General features: G+C 45.9%; 1 protein-coding gene across 9 annotated transcripts in view; it reads left to right on the top strand.

The window, feature by feature from the left end:
* Positions 1 to 13,168, top strand: part of LOC121106455 (ataxin 1) — a 206,756-nt gene that overhangs the window by 99,251 nt on the left and 94,337 nt on the right. The window contains exon 2 of one of the 9 annotated variants that reach the window (XM_040689722.2): positions 5,449 to 5,517. The exons of the other annotated variants lie outside the window; for them this stretch is intronic. The gene's annotated coding sequence lies outside the window, so the exon portion shown is untranslated. The remainder of the gene's footprint in view (positions 1 to 5,448; positions 5,518 to 13,168) is intronic. 9 annotated transcript variants of the gene reach the window in all.

Here is a 13,168-nt window from a genome sequence, read left to right as displayed (position 1 = left end):
GGCTGTTTGTTGGAGCACTCTTGGTTTGGCTTAGTTTCATTTCACCTCCAGTGGAAGGAAAGATTCCTTTTTCCTCGCTTCTTTGGTTGTGCCTGACTCCTTAGGGTTACCAGGAAAGCCTGGCCTGCACTGCATGCATTTTGACTCTTCCCACTGTAAATTTACCTGTCCAGCAGAGGAAAAAGTTGTGCTTGGACTACATAATAGACCAATATAATGCAGAAAACAAGGCTTTATTGTTTGCAGAGCTTCTTCGTTTGATTCAGATAGGTGAGAACCAGAAAGTCCAACTTAATACAGCAGTCAGTAATGCCAGAGCTGTGTCTGAGTGGGATAACAAAACACGCAGACACCTTTGTAATACAGTTATCACGGTGAAGTGTTCTGCAAAGCACAGAGTTGGAATAATCCATGAGGAAATCTGCATTTCTGCCTCCCTTTTAATGCAATTAGAAGAACAGACCTTTTGCTTCTAGTTCAGGACTCTTACATGAGGAGAAAGTGCTTTTACAACTGCTCTTTGATCACACCAAGACAGTGGGTGTAAGTCCCCTGTGGGGCAAAGCAGTTTAACATCCCATTGCCCTCATCTTTTCTTGCTCAGCAGCAACGATGATCCCTTATGTGGAAGGTTCAGGAGTGCGACTTGCACCCTAGAAAATGAAAAACACCTGACTCATTTACGTAGTAGTTTAGAATACGGCCTACCCAGCTACCAGAGCAAAGACCACAAACTTTCACATTTGAGTCATCTGCTGAAAACCTACATGTTTTTATGAAGAAAGACCTAAATGTTTGTTTTAAAGTCATTTTATTTGCTTTCTTACAGTTTAATCATTTATCTCTTAGATGATGAAGGCTGTGTGTCAAAAGGATTTTCTTGCTGTCTTTCTTTGATTGCTGAACTATGATGAGAGTTTGACCTTGCTTCCACTTGTAAGACCAATTCTTTGATTCTAGAGTGAATATCAATGTTTGTGTCTATAGAAACCAATCAACACTTCCTCCTAATTTTTGTAAATAGGCTGTGTCTGTGACACTTGGATTTCCTGCCTCTTGTATATCTGAATCAAAAAATCTCAGCACTCAATGCGTTCACCATCTATTGCCTCATAATTAGGCATCATCTTTATTGTAGTCTGTATTTCTCCTTGTCGAGATATTTCCAGACATCACTGGAGTTTATCTTCTTCTTTCATTTTTGTTCTGCATCATGGATTTGTGTAAGGGTCTTTCTCAGTAGTAACTGTAGGAAGTAGCAAGTAATGTAAGAAAAGCTGCTTGAAGTGCCTGCAATCAGCTTTGCTCAACGTTTAGTAATTTTCCAGGATAACCTTTTGAAGTGGCATTTTTCCATACTTAGTAGCTGTTTCGTGTTGATTTTTTCTTTTCTTTTTATATTTCACTGTGAATGATCCTGGTTGTCTTGAGAACAAGATGCAGAAAATCACATTTTTGTACCCTTTTTAAGAACAGTCCACCTGTTTCATTGAGTAGCTGTGTAGCACCCTGGCATTTGAGGGTGGATATATGTAATCTGGATGTGGAGTTGCCCTGGCATTAGGGACTTTCTCATTTGCTGGAAAAAAATTCCATAATCGGTCAGTTTATAAACTCAGAAATGTCTCATCTGTCTCCTGAGGAGTGCTGTGGTCCTAGCATAGGAAGCAAGAGGAAGGAGGCTGATTGTTCCCTCGTGTTTTCAGCAAAGCTGTTGGTTGCCCAGAAAGGGTGGAACAGGAGGAGGAGAGAGAGGACAAAAGGTAGGGAGAGGAGGAGACATGAGGCTATCTGAACACGGAGATGAGGGCTGTTAGGATTGCAAAAACCAATTGTGGGGACAGCATTTTGGAGCTGGTCTGGCTGGATTATTAGATGGGGTTGGGATTAAAATGAGGATCCTGAAGGAAACTGGGATAAAAAGTCTGAGGAGGGAAGCAGTGAGACTGAATTCACAGAAGGGAAGATCAGAAGGAAATCTCTGTTCTGTACATTGGGATGGAGTTTCTAATGGTGTTTCGTGTTGCCTGTCTCATTTGGTGAGAAGATACATGACTGTTCCACCCTCAGTTGTTTGCTATGATCCCCAGTGCTTGGCACAGCCCTGAAGCTGTACAGAGACAGCAGAATGAATTATGCAAGCGCTGCCCCTCTGAATCAGAATAAAAACCTTACCGTGAAATCACACAGTTTAGTTTGAACTGCTGCTAGGGCTGTTCTGGGTATCTGACTTTGTGCTGGAGTGGATGAGAGGCATTCAAGCTGTTTGTTCCAGCACCTTTGGGGTAGAAAAGTAGCCTCCAGCAAGAGAATACCACAATTATTTGGCTGGCAGAAGTACTGTGTGTGAGCGCATCTATCTCCACCTGTTTCTGCCCCTTAGTCTTGCTGTCCCTGTGCTGTCAGCACATATCTATGAATGGATAGTGAGTCTTAACCCTGCAGCGTTAGTTCATGGGAGGCCTTCTGCTCTACTGCTTGAAGTTACTCCAGTGCCTCTCATAGAGGGCTGTTTGCTGCATTTAAAGGTTTGGTCCCACAGTGATTCTGGCGTACAGGTGTGTATAGACATCCTGCTTGTGTATGTGACAGCACAACCTCCCATGCGCTCGCTGCCCTCCCCTTGGAAAAGAACCTCTTGAGCCTCTTCAGGAGAGGTGAACGTCTCCCAGGGGGCTGGATGCAAAGCAGGGGTGGCATCAGAGACACAAAATTGTAGACCAGAACCCCTCTGACTTATTTTCACCGTAAGGGATTACAAAATGCTTTTCTAGCAGGCTGCTAGCACTTCTGAAGGGAGACAGTCATCACAGGAAGAGGGCAGCTGGTGCCGAGCACGTGTGTGGGAGGAAAGCCTCTTTGAGTGGTGGAGCCGGGTTTGGAAAGGACCCTCGTCCACAACCTCAATCTCTCGGAGCCTGTACAACGGGGAGAAAAATCTTCCCAAGGAGTGTTGTGAACACGCACTAATTTTAGTATGTCAAGGAGTTAGATAATATGGTGACAGCCAGAAAATAACCTATGAGGGAATTGTTTGTTCTGTCTTTAAAGCACGTTTGAAGTAAAGATATTTAAAAAAGGCTCGGGACTGTTTTTAATAGTGAGAATGAAGCAAATTACCGAGTACTGTTTATTCATGAGCACCAGCTCTACTACACAGTGAATGGCACCATTTCCCGTGGAAAAAAAATACCGTGATGATAAAATCAAACAAGATGAAATATTGCACAATTGGCCCTTTTTTTTTTTTCTGGTGCTTCCCCGTCTCTTAGCTCGTCACTTTGCGAATGTAGCATTTTTGACACATGGGTATATCTTTGCGTGCCTAATGAACTGTTCGTGACCAAGTCTCAGCACTTCCCGTCCAAGGATGCTCGGGCACTTTAATGAGGGCTTAAAGGACATGAGAGCATCTGACACTTTGTCTGCAGGCTTCTTTAAACACGTACTTACCTCTGGTCATTAGAAACGGCTGCAACTCCAGCGAAAGGAGATAAGAGGGGAAGTGTTTTTTCTGATTTATTTTCTGCCAGGTTTGGCAGAATATTTGTGTTTGTGAGCCCTTGCACAGCAACAGGCGAGCAAGAGAAACACAGAAATACGACTGTGAAACCACAGATGTTGTCAGCGAGGAAGCAGAGCCAGCTGAACTCCCGTAACTAGGTCTAAATCATTTTGAAAATGTCAATATTTGAAATCATCTGTCTCTTACCTTTACTGAGCATGTTCGAGGAGCCGGGTGTCTCGCTGTATGGCACAGGGAGCAGATAGACCGATGAGCGAGCAGTGCAATGCTCAAAAGGCCTGCTGGCAGCTTCCCGAGGTGCTGAGCACATGTTGCTCCCACTGATTTCACCTGGACTTAGGAACGCTCAGCAGCTCCGACCGCCAAACACACGTAGTCTGAGGCACAGAGGTAAAGAGAGAGCACTGGCCTTAGCACATTCACCACGCAGCCCTTCAGCTGCAGATAGCCAGAGGCAGCTCTCAGACCTGCCTGCAGGGAGGTGGTGCCTTGTGTCTGCATGGGGCCGTGCTGCGGCCGTTGCCCGTGCCCTGCCCTTCCTCACCCCATTCTTGCTCTGTCCTCACAAGAGAATCTGACTGTAGTACAGCTGCAAGCAGCGTGGTGATGGAAATTGCGTTGCTTTTTGCTGCTGGGGCCTGTGACTGATCTAGTTTTGATCAGGCTGTGCTGCTGTACTACAAGAACTCAGAAGCAGCATTTGTACTGCGGTTACGCGAAGCTCCTGCTGTACACGTGCTCCTCGCCCTTGCCTTGCCTCAGGTACGGCTTGCTCTGCATAAGATGTAAGTGGCACAGAGCAGGTGCTGCCTCCTCATGTCTTTGCAGAGAGCGTAGCGCAGCAGAGCCTCAGTTTTGTCACGGTCTTTGGACATGCTGTAATGTAAGTAAGGCTTCCCAGTCTTGCTGAGTAATTGGAATAGGTCATACCGGCTGAGCCTGCACAGTTTCCCAAGCGCAGGCTGGTGAGGAAAGAGATTTCTCTCTCCTGCCCGAGAGGGCTCTGCAGGTGTTCCCGAAGGCCCAGTCCCACCTGGCTGCCTGGGCGAAATGGCAGCAAAGCAGAGGGGGGCCCCTTCGCACACCTCCACTCCCAGACGAGTCGAGGGGAAGTTCTTAGTGCTCTCTTAGTGCTGTGGTGTGGGCTGCCAGGCCGCAGGCTCAGCGAGCGCAGCAGGCAGGTTGCGTAGATGGAGCTTTGTCGCTCCCAGAAGTGCTAGAAACTTAATTGCTTTCAAAGGCAAGCGTGGAATCTGGAGGACCTAGTACAACCTGCTGAGAGATCGTAAATCACGACGTACGATTGGGTTTCTCTGCTGGGGCTTGTGTGGATTGAGTTTGCTTTGTGAGCAAATGCCTTTGGAACACATTGGTATGTGTTTTGTTTTTTTTTTTGTTGATTCTTAGACATAGCAGTAATTGTCGTTGGCTTTGTTAATAGGCATCTATGCTCTGCTATGTAGTCGCTATTCATGCTTTCTAAAAAGAGTTCAGACAAAAAGAAATATTTGTTCTGCCTGAGAATCATGAAAGCCTTTCTGCATTTAAATGCACTGACAGCTTTGGTCCAGGTGGTGGCCAGCCATTGTCCCTTCAGACAGGCGTGGAAAGGGAGCTGGCTGGTGGAAGTTTGACCATTGCTGTTTATCTTCTCCTGAAGTGACACTATCAGCTTGTTCCTTTTTTATGCTGGCTTGCCAACGCCTTCTGTTTCCAGTCAAAGGAACCATGATGGAAACTGAGGAAAAACTGCCTTTTGTAGATAAGGAGTGATATTTTCAGATGTGCTTGTATAGAGTAGGTCTCTAACTCCTATTTTCCAAAGTAGCCCTTGTGCAAACGCGTGGAGGGTTTCTGTTGTTTTTATCCACAACCCGGTTTTAGTGTCGTTTTCCTCATCTCCATAAATTCTTATTTTACAGGGTCTCCATTGATAGGAATACTCTTTTGATGTATTTTGCATGGAAAGTAAAGCAGGAAAAGGTTTTAAGGTAAGGCAGCCAAGTAATCTAGGGTCTTTTGATCAGTTTCCATTAGCATTAAACCAGTAATCTGTCCAGTTAGATTTTATTTGAAAGGCAGCTCAGTGTTTAAAGAAGATAAACATACCAGCTGACATTCGATATGTCTGCTCAAGTCACCAGCAGAACGCTCACTGAACCTTGTTGGCAAAGGTGCTTTCTGCCCAGGGTTTCTAAAAACATCTCCCAGGCTATTGGGTTCGTTACTGAAACGCTCTGGCACTGCACTGGGTCCGGTGCCAGTGCTGGACGCTTGGTCCAAGTCCAGTTGGAGCTGAGGAAGGGCTGAGTTTTAAGACCTCTAGGAGGCATTTGTGGCCAGAAGAAACTGAGCGCTGAAATGATGCGTCATCCAAACTGTGGCTGATTCCTAGAAATGGATGAATGTGCTGTTTTAATTTGGGGAGCTTGTACAGCTGAAGTTATTGAGACATTAGCGCTCAGAAGCCAGAGATCTGCAGCTCTGAAGATTGCCTGGCGCACAGACAGGCAGAGATCTAAATTGCTTTGAGGTGCTGACAGTTATCACAGCTCTGTGCAGACACACCTTTGCTGGTACTGACAAAACACAAATATCAGTTTCACATCACTGTTCTCTTTGGCTGGTGTATAGCTTGAAACCGTACTACGCCTCCTCGACATTCGGCTCAGGAAATGGAGACGAGAGGTCAACAGCAAAAGTAGCCTCCAATCAGATGGCAAATTTTAAGTGTTTTGCGTAGGAACAATATTTCTTAAAAGCAATATCGCCTACCGGGGATGCTCTGAAAGTAATGCCTCCTATTTTATTATATTTGCCCACGATATCAGAGGTGGATGTCGGTTGTATGGCAGTAGCCATTGAACCTTCCCACCAGTATTCGGTTACATGTCGTTGCTGTGTGACGGATGGCAGTAGAGGGGCAGTCTGACAAAATGGCGTTTGACATGGAAGTGCATGTGAAGCAGAGGCGTGTCATTGAATTCCTGGATGTGGAAAAAATGACAGCCGCTGACATTCATCAACGCTAGCTGAACGTTTCTGGAGCCCAAACAGTGGATGTGAGCACAGTGAGGTGGTGGGTGGTGTGTTTCAGCAGTGGCGACAGTGACATGAAAAACAAACCACGTTCTCGATGGCCGTGCAGACTTTCACGGGTGTGGCTCTTGTTCATTGCTGATGAAAATGCGTAGTGAATGGTGGTGACTATGTTGAAAAGTAGTGTTTTGTAGCTGAGGATTTGCTCTATCAAATAGTGTTACTGTACTCTTTGCATCTGTCGTAGTTTCCATGGAAATAAATAGGAGGCAGTACTTTTGGAGCAACCTATGTACATTTTTTGAAAATAGAACATTTAGTTTCATTTCTTGGGAGTGCATTTCTATTGTATCACTCAGTTTTATCCCAGGCCACGCTGCTGAAGTAGCAGTGGATGGAAGAGCAGAATTGGGCCTGTGATGAAGGCCAGTAGCCAATGAAGGAAAAATACTATTTTCTTTCTTCAACAGCGAGTTCCTCCAAACGTTGTAGATAACTGAAGAGTCTGTTTCTGAAACAGCTCCAACCCTGTACGCAAGTAAAATTTCTGTGATTTCAACCTTTACTAGAAATCACATCTATTATGAGTCTTGGTGACAAAGTGCTAGCGCTGCTACACCAAGCACTTCCAGAAGAGACTCATTGGAAATCCAGGATAATCTCACAAGACTGGGATTCTGCTAATCCCCGTGGCAGAACCATCATGTCTTTCAGTGAAGCTGTCAGTGATAGCCTGCGCGTCTGGGAAGGACCTGAGGAGATCTGTTACTCATTGAGATGGTTTATGGTCAGTCCTCAATGTTTATAGTCCCCTCAGACTCTGGATTCATGCTGCGGTTGTTGCTGGTCTGCATCAGGGGACTTAGAGAGGGACAAGCAGATGCACAGTACAACTCAGACCTTTGTCAGCTGGAATACATTCATCTCATCAGACTGTGGCCTGTATTAGCTCTGAGTGGATTTGTTGGTCTGGGTTGCTTTGTGGTTCACCTGGGACAGGCTGCAGTTCCCCATAGCTTTGTGCAGCACTGAGCTCTCAGGCATTGCTCCGTGTCTAACTTCAGCAAAGAGGTAAACTTGCTGCTGTTTCAGTTCTCAGTCTTCCAGAAAGCCAGCAGATGGGGTGTGTGCAATTCCGGTGCAAAATCACTGCACTTGTTCTCGACCCAGGGATTCAGCTTTCCTTTTTACATGTTTATTGCCGACTCTTTTGCTGTTAAACATGGCCCTTTGTAGGAATCCTGAGGAAGCACCCAAAATTCTCAGTTGGTCCTCTTGTGTGAAATAGAGAGTGATCTAACTTGCACCTTGAAACACAGTTAGGCCTTTGAAATCTGCGTGTGAGTATTGTAGCATACATGCTTTTAAAATGAAACTAGTCATAGGCTGGGAAAGTACTGGATAGCTGAAAACAGGCTGGGATAGCAGAGAGTTCCACTTAACCTGAGGCTGCAGGATTAGCTACAGATGCCAGTGGGGCCAACTACAAAACACACTTCCTTTTTTTTTTTTTCTGTCTCCAAGCCCAGCATAAAAGAGTAAATGTCTATTTGTATGCATAATTCTGTTGGTTATACATGTGAAAATTAAATTTGCTAGCAGTGCAAATGAAATTATTTTGCTATTATTAATAGTTCTGGAATAATAATATTAAGGACAGTAGAAAGAGTTGCTTGTTACATCCTGGGGTGGATTTTATGCCTGTAGGTCTTGCAGGAGGAAGGAATCTCAAAAAGAAGATGAGTGGTTTAGGAGAGGCGCTGCTGTCCTGAGTTACCTTCCTCTGGGGAGTACAGAGCAGAGCAGAGCGTGAACCAACAAGGAAGTAGGCTCACCGAAGGTCACTTAGGCCATTCAGAATGAAAGTGTTCAGGAATTGAGCCCTGTTAGGTAGGTCCTAGCTGCTCACACCTGGCTTGTGGTGGAGAAGCCTTCAGATGGTTTGATAATAATTAACCAAGGGAACACCGGTAGAACAGAATCCGTGTCTGACGTGCGCACACAAGGAGAGAATATCTTGCCAAGAAATTAGTTAAAATTAGAACACTATATCAGAATTCAGTTATCTTCTGAGAAGTAGCATGAATGCTGGTGGCCAGAGTCTGCGGCTGAAGTTTCCCAAGAGATCATGCACTCTTCTCTGAGCTACTAATGCCACTGCAGGAAGGTAGAACTTCTCAAACAGCAGAACAGCCTCAGCTAATGTAAATGAAAAGTCTAGCAGTAGGGCGTGACAGGCACCAGTTCAGCTCATGTCCACGATGAAGGAGACAAATGACACGACTGTGTTACCCAGCACCGCCTTCCAAGCGAGAGCCACGCTGAAGTGTTCTGGTCTGGTGTGGTGAAGTGGTGCTCAAAATACTACAGCGACCTAACAGCTGCACAAATGATTTACTTTCTTAGAAGTCTAATTCTGTATTATAGCACAATCACTGTTTCCCCCCCCGTCTTTAAGGTGCAGTTGTGCTGAGTGTGCAGTTTGCATTGGCTGCCTCAGGCAGGCTGCAGGTCAGCTTTTGAATGTAAGAGAATTCATGAAAGTTAAGTATTTTGTATACTGTTAACGGCAGTTGTGCACGTACAAAGACTTTGCTTTATCAGCAGATGTGGTCTAGGTTTACATTTACAGCCACATTAAATCCTTACGTTTATTGCAGCCGAGGGAAAAAATGGGGAGCTCAGTGCAGTATTTAACAATCTGCTTTGATAGCTGGCCAATCCACTTACCCTTGCACGGAGCACATGCCACGGTAGTTCTTTCTTCCATTAACTCCTTGGTGCCGGGAAACAGAAACGATTCACATGGTGTGGAATGGGAAAAGCAAAAGTGCGGGCCTGGCAAAAACTTTGTGCTTACCTTGTGCCCAGCCTGGAGGGGATTTGTGAACTATGGGAATGATCAGATGAACATTTGCCGGATGGCTGAGGTGCTTGGGAGTGTGATGCAGCCCTGCTGAGTTCTGCAGGGCAGCATCTCTGTGGGGAAACGAGCTGGGCTGGGCGCTGGCTGGTTTGTCAGAACTGTTGCTGGCTGTTGTTCAGTGTAGCTCAGCTGTTCCCGTGTGACGCGGCTCTGTTTCCTCACCTCTTGACTCTCTGATTCTATGATTCTTGCACAAGCTGATGCCAAGGGTTTGGAGGAGGAGGATTTTGCCAGCATCACTCCTGCCTGGTTCAGGGGCTGGGTTTTTTCTGTTGGACTGGGAAGGGATGGGGAGGAACCATATCCTTGCGTGGAGAAGTGGTGATGGCTCATAAGCTGGAGGTGCAGGAGCCTTGGTTGAGGAGTGCAGAAGGGAGGCCATGTCTCCTTGCTTCCTCAGTGCAGAAATAACCCATAGGAGCACATGCATGGCTCCAGAGCCTGGCCCGGCTGAGCGCCCATCATACAGTGAGCAGTGAGTGAACTTGTACTTCCTCGGAAAGCACCTGATGCAACCTCCAAGTGCTGCAAGGGGCAGTCATTGGCAGGAAATGGTAGGAGCTTCTTTCCCAGGATGAAACACGGTACTATCCTCCTTTAGAGCAGAGAAATGAGGGGCCGGGAGAAGGATATGAAAAATAGATCAGCTTCAGTTGAAACCTGGCATTTGGAACACCTCGAACTCTGGCAGGCCTCGGGACAACACTTCAAGCTTCTTCAGCCTCGCAAGGTACAGTGTAATCTTCTGTTTGGGGGGAGTATTATGCAGGGGCTGGGGCTTCCTTGTGCTGGGCACGCAGGCTGAAGGTAGGTCCTTGGTGAGGCTTGTGATCACACGGAGCTCACTCTCAGCCTACGCTCTGTGAGCTGTTTACATGCCTGTTTGCCATCTCCCCAAATATTTAGCAGTAAACATTTTGTCTGAATTGGTTTTACTACGTTGAGCAATGAGCTGTGAATACGCCCAACTCTTACTGAACCTAACCGCCTTTACTCTCCTGAAACCGTCCTCCTTATTCTGAAATCATTAAAGCTAAATCAACATGAATGCTCTATTTCATGACAGCATGAAAAGAGCGTGGCCTCCTAATTACCCTGAAATTCAAATGTCTACGGGGGAGACTTGGAAAGCGCTGGGCTCCCTCAGCTCCCTGCGTTTCAGCAGGTATCACTCTCATTGCTTGATCTGGGCAGTAAAGAGAAATTTGGCACATTGGCTTATGTGTGAAATTACCATTCTGATAGGGCTCAGGGACAAGGATCTTTGCAAGGGCACTGAGCGCCTGTCACTGTCAGTGTAGTGCCTGGACCCACTTCTCTTTTGGCTGAGTGCAGGGGTGCAACTCAGTCTAGTTCACTTTTTTTTTTGGCCACATGTGCCTTTAGCTCATTCTGAAATACGATTAAGACATGCTTGCACATCAGTAGGATTCTAGGTTGTAAGATTACTAATTGGTTTCACTATTGTTTGCCACTCGAGTGTGGTTTTTTTAATCTGAGGTGAAAAGAACATCATTATTTTTAGCTTATAACAAAGAAAAACACATTTTCTCTTAAATGTCTCGATACGATATAATTTAAACTAAATTTTTGCACAGATCGTTTCCAAGAGATTGGCTGTCAAGTATGATAAGAATCTGCACTTTTGCAGGGACCCAATGAGACTTTGCAAATTCAGATTTATTCGCAACATTAAATGTGGTTGAAGATGTCATTTTTTTTTTTTAAATAGCACTTTTAGAAGTAGTTAGCTTAAAAGTATAGCAATTCAAAGCACAGAGGGAATGATTTTGAAGTGTAAAGTCTTGAAACACAACGCAGAGGTTGACAGTTTCACTACAATTAGAAGCGAGGCAGGCACAACTCCCACTTCTGAAAACTTCCCTATCTCACTGCTTCCTCTCTTGGCCTAGAAAACCTCAAAAAAACGTTGAGTGGCTTTGCTTATTGACTTAACATAGTTATGCTCAGCAGCATTAGGAGACAGAGCAGAAAGGACTGCCAAATCTGTCTGTAAAGAATAATCTTTACAGAAAGCTTCCCAGAAGTATTTTTTTCAAATGCTTTCAGTCTCCCGAGAATGCTGCTTTTCTGAGCAAAGCAAGGTTTAGGGTGTTTTTTTTTTTTTCTCTCTCTTTTATTTTTTAACAAGGCTTGTTTTGTTAGGAAACCACTCCCTTCTGCTTCTGCATTTAGCCTGGCTGCTAATTGCCTTTTGGCCGATGACATTTTCCATGCATTGCCACGTTCTCCCCCACGGCCACGACTTTGTGCTGCTTACATTACGTGGCACTTCTGTCCACTGCCTCCACTTAAGTGAAGTGAGTGAGGGCCGCCATGTCCTGGAGATCTGGTCCTTTCTGGCTGAAGTTTGGGGAGCCAGTTCCTCTAGGGCGTGAGTGGTTATGGCATTCCCCCCAGCATACGGCAGGTGGTTCGAGTAGGTGGGATCAAGTGCTACTGTTGTCTTAAGCGCTGCTTTGCTGTGAGATGGTTCTTAAAATGCTGCCTACGAAGCCACGATGAGACAGCGGTAGCACACCCAGGGGCATGAGCCCCACCAATTGAGCCAAAGGGCTTTCACCTTTCAGAGGTGTTTAAATGCTCAGATTCCCTATGCACCAGCAGGGCCTGCTGCAGAATGTGGACCGGCCAAGCGGTGACCAACCATGGTTAGTGCTGCCAACCGGGTCCTGACCCACAGAGATGAGGCCACCGCTTGCTCGCTCGTCCCATGCTGCCCCTGCTCCAGGACTAGAGGGCATCCATAAAGACTAACATGTTGTTGGTGTGTGTGGAAAGGGCTGGTAGTGTTCCTGCAGGCCCCGTTATCTGGCTGCAGGGAGGTGGAGGCAGGAGTGCTGCTGCTCAGCCAGTGCTGGTCCCCCTGGGACCACTCTCACATTCCCCACGTGCAACAAAGGAGCTGCTCCCTCACTTCCTTCATCTGCAGAAAGAAGCGGAAGGGAAGGCAGGAATCTGACTTGCTGCAAGTTTCAGAAAAGGCTGAAACTGGTCTATTGGAATAAGCAGAGGACCAGGAAACAGGAGCACCTGTGTTGCATAGCTTTGGGCAGGTCAGTTATTCTTTCTCCAGTGGAATTCCCCTCTGCATAAGGCATGAATAATAACACTTACCTTGCAGGGGTGTTACAGCGAGAGTGTGCAGTTAATTTTGTTGCAGGGTTTGTAATATGTAAAAGTGTCAATGAGCACTAAGTATTATTGTGTTTAATTTTATTGAAGGTTAAGTACTGGTGATGTGCCCAGCCGAGCATTGCACTGGCACTGAGCTGGGTGAGTGACCAGCAGAGAGCACTTTTGGCAGCAGGCAATTGGGCAGAAATGGAAAATGGGCTCACTTCTTCCAGTCCTACTTTTTTTTTTTTTTTTTTACTCTGTTACCACCATAATGAAATGAAAAATAGAAAGAAATCTTCTCCTCTAGGAGAGCCAGAGAGCAGAAGTGCCTTCAAGCATGCCCTGAACAGTCTGTAAGTGGTGGCTGTTGAGAGTAGATCGTAGCTGCCACGCTGGGAGGTGCCGAGGGCAGTGGTTTGTGTGTGAGTCATGCTACTACTGATCATATGATCACAGCCTTAGAGTGACTTGGGTTTGAAGGAACCTTAAAGATCATCTAGATCCAGCCCTGCTGCCAGCGAGGGTTTTACATGACC

Source organism: Gallus gallus, chromosome 2 (genome assembly GCF_016699485.2).
Source record: "Gallus gallus isolate bGalGal1 chromosome 2, bGalGal1.mat.broiler.GRCg7b, whole genome shotgun sequence".
In the NCBI taxonomy this organism is placed as follows: domain Eukaryota; kingdom Metazoa; phylum Chordata; class Aves; order Galliformes; family Phasianidae; genus Gallus; species Gallus gallus.
Note: the sequence above shows the minus strand (reverse complement) of the source record. Positions and strands in the feature narration are given on the sequence as shown.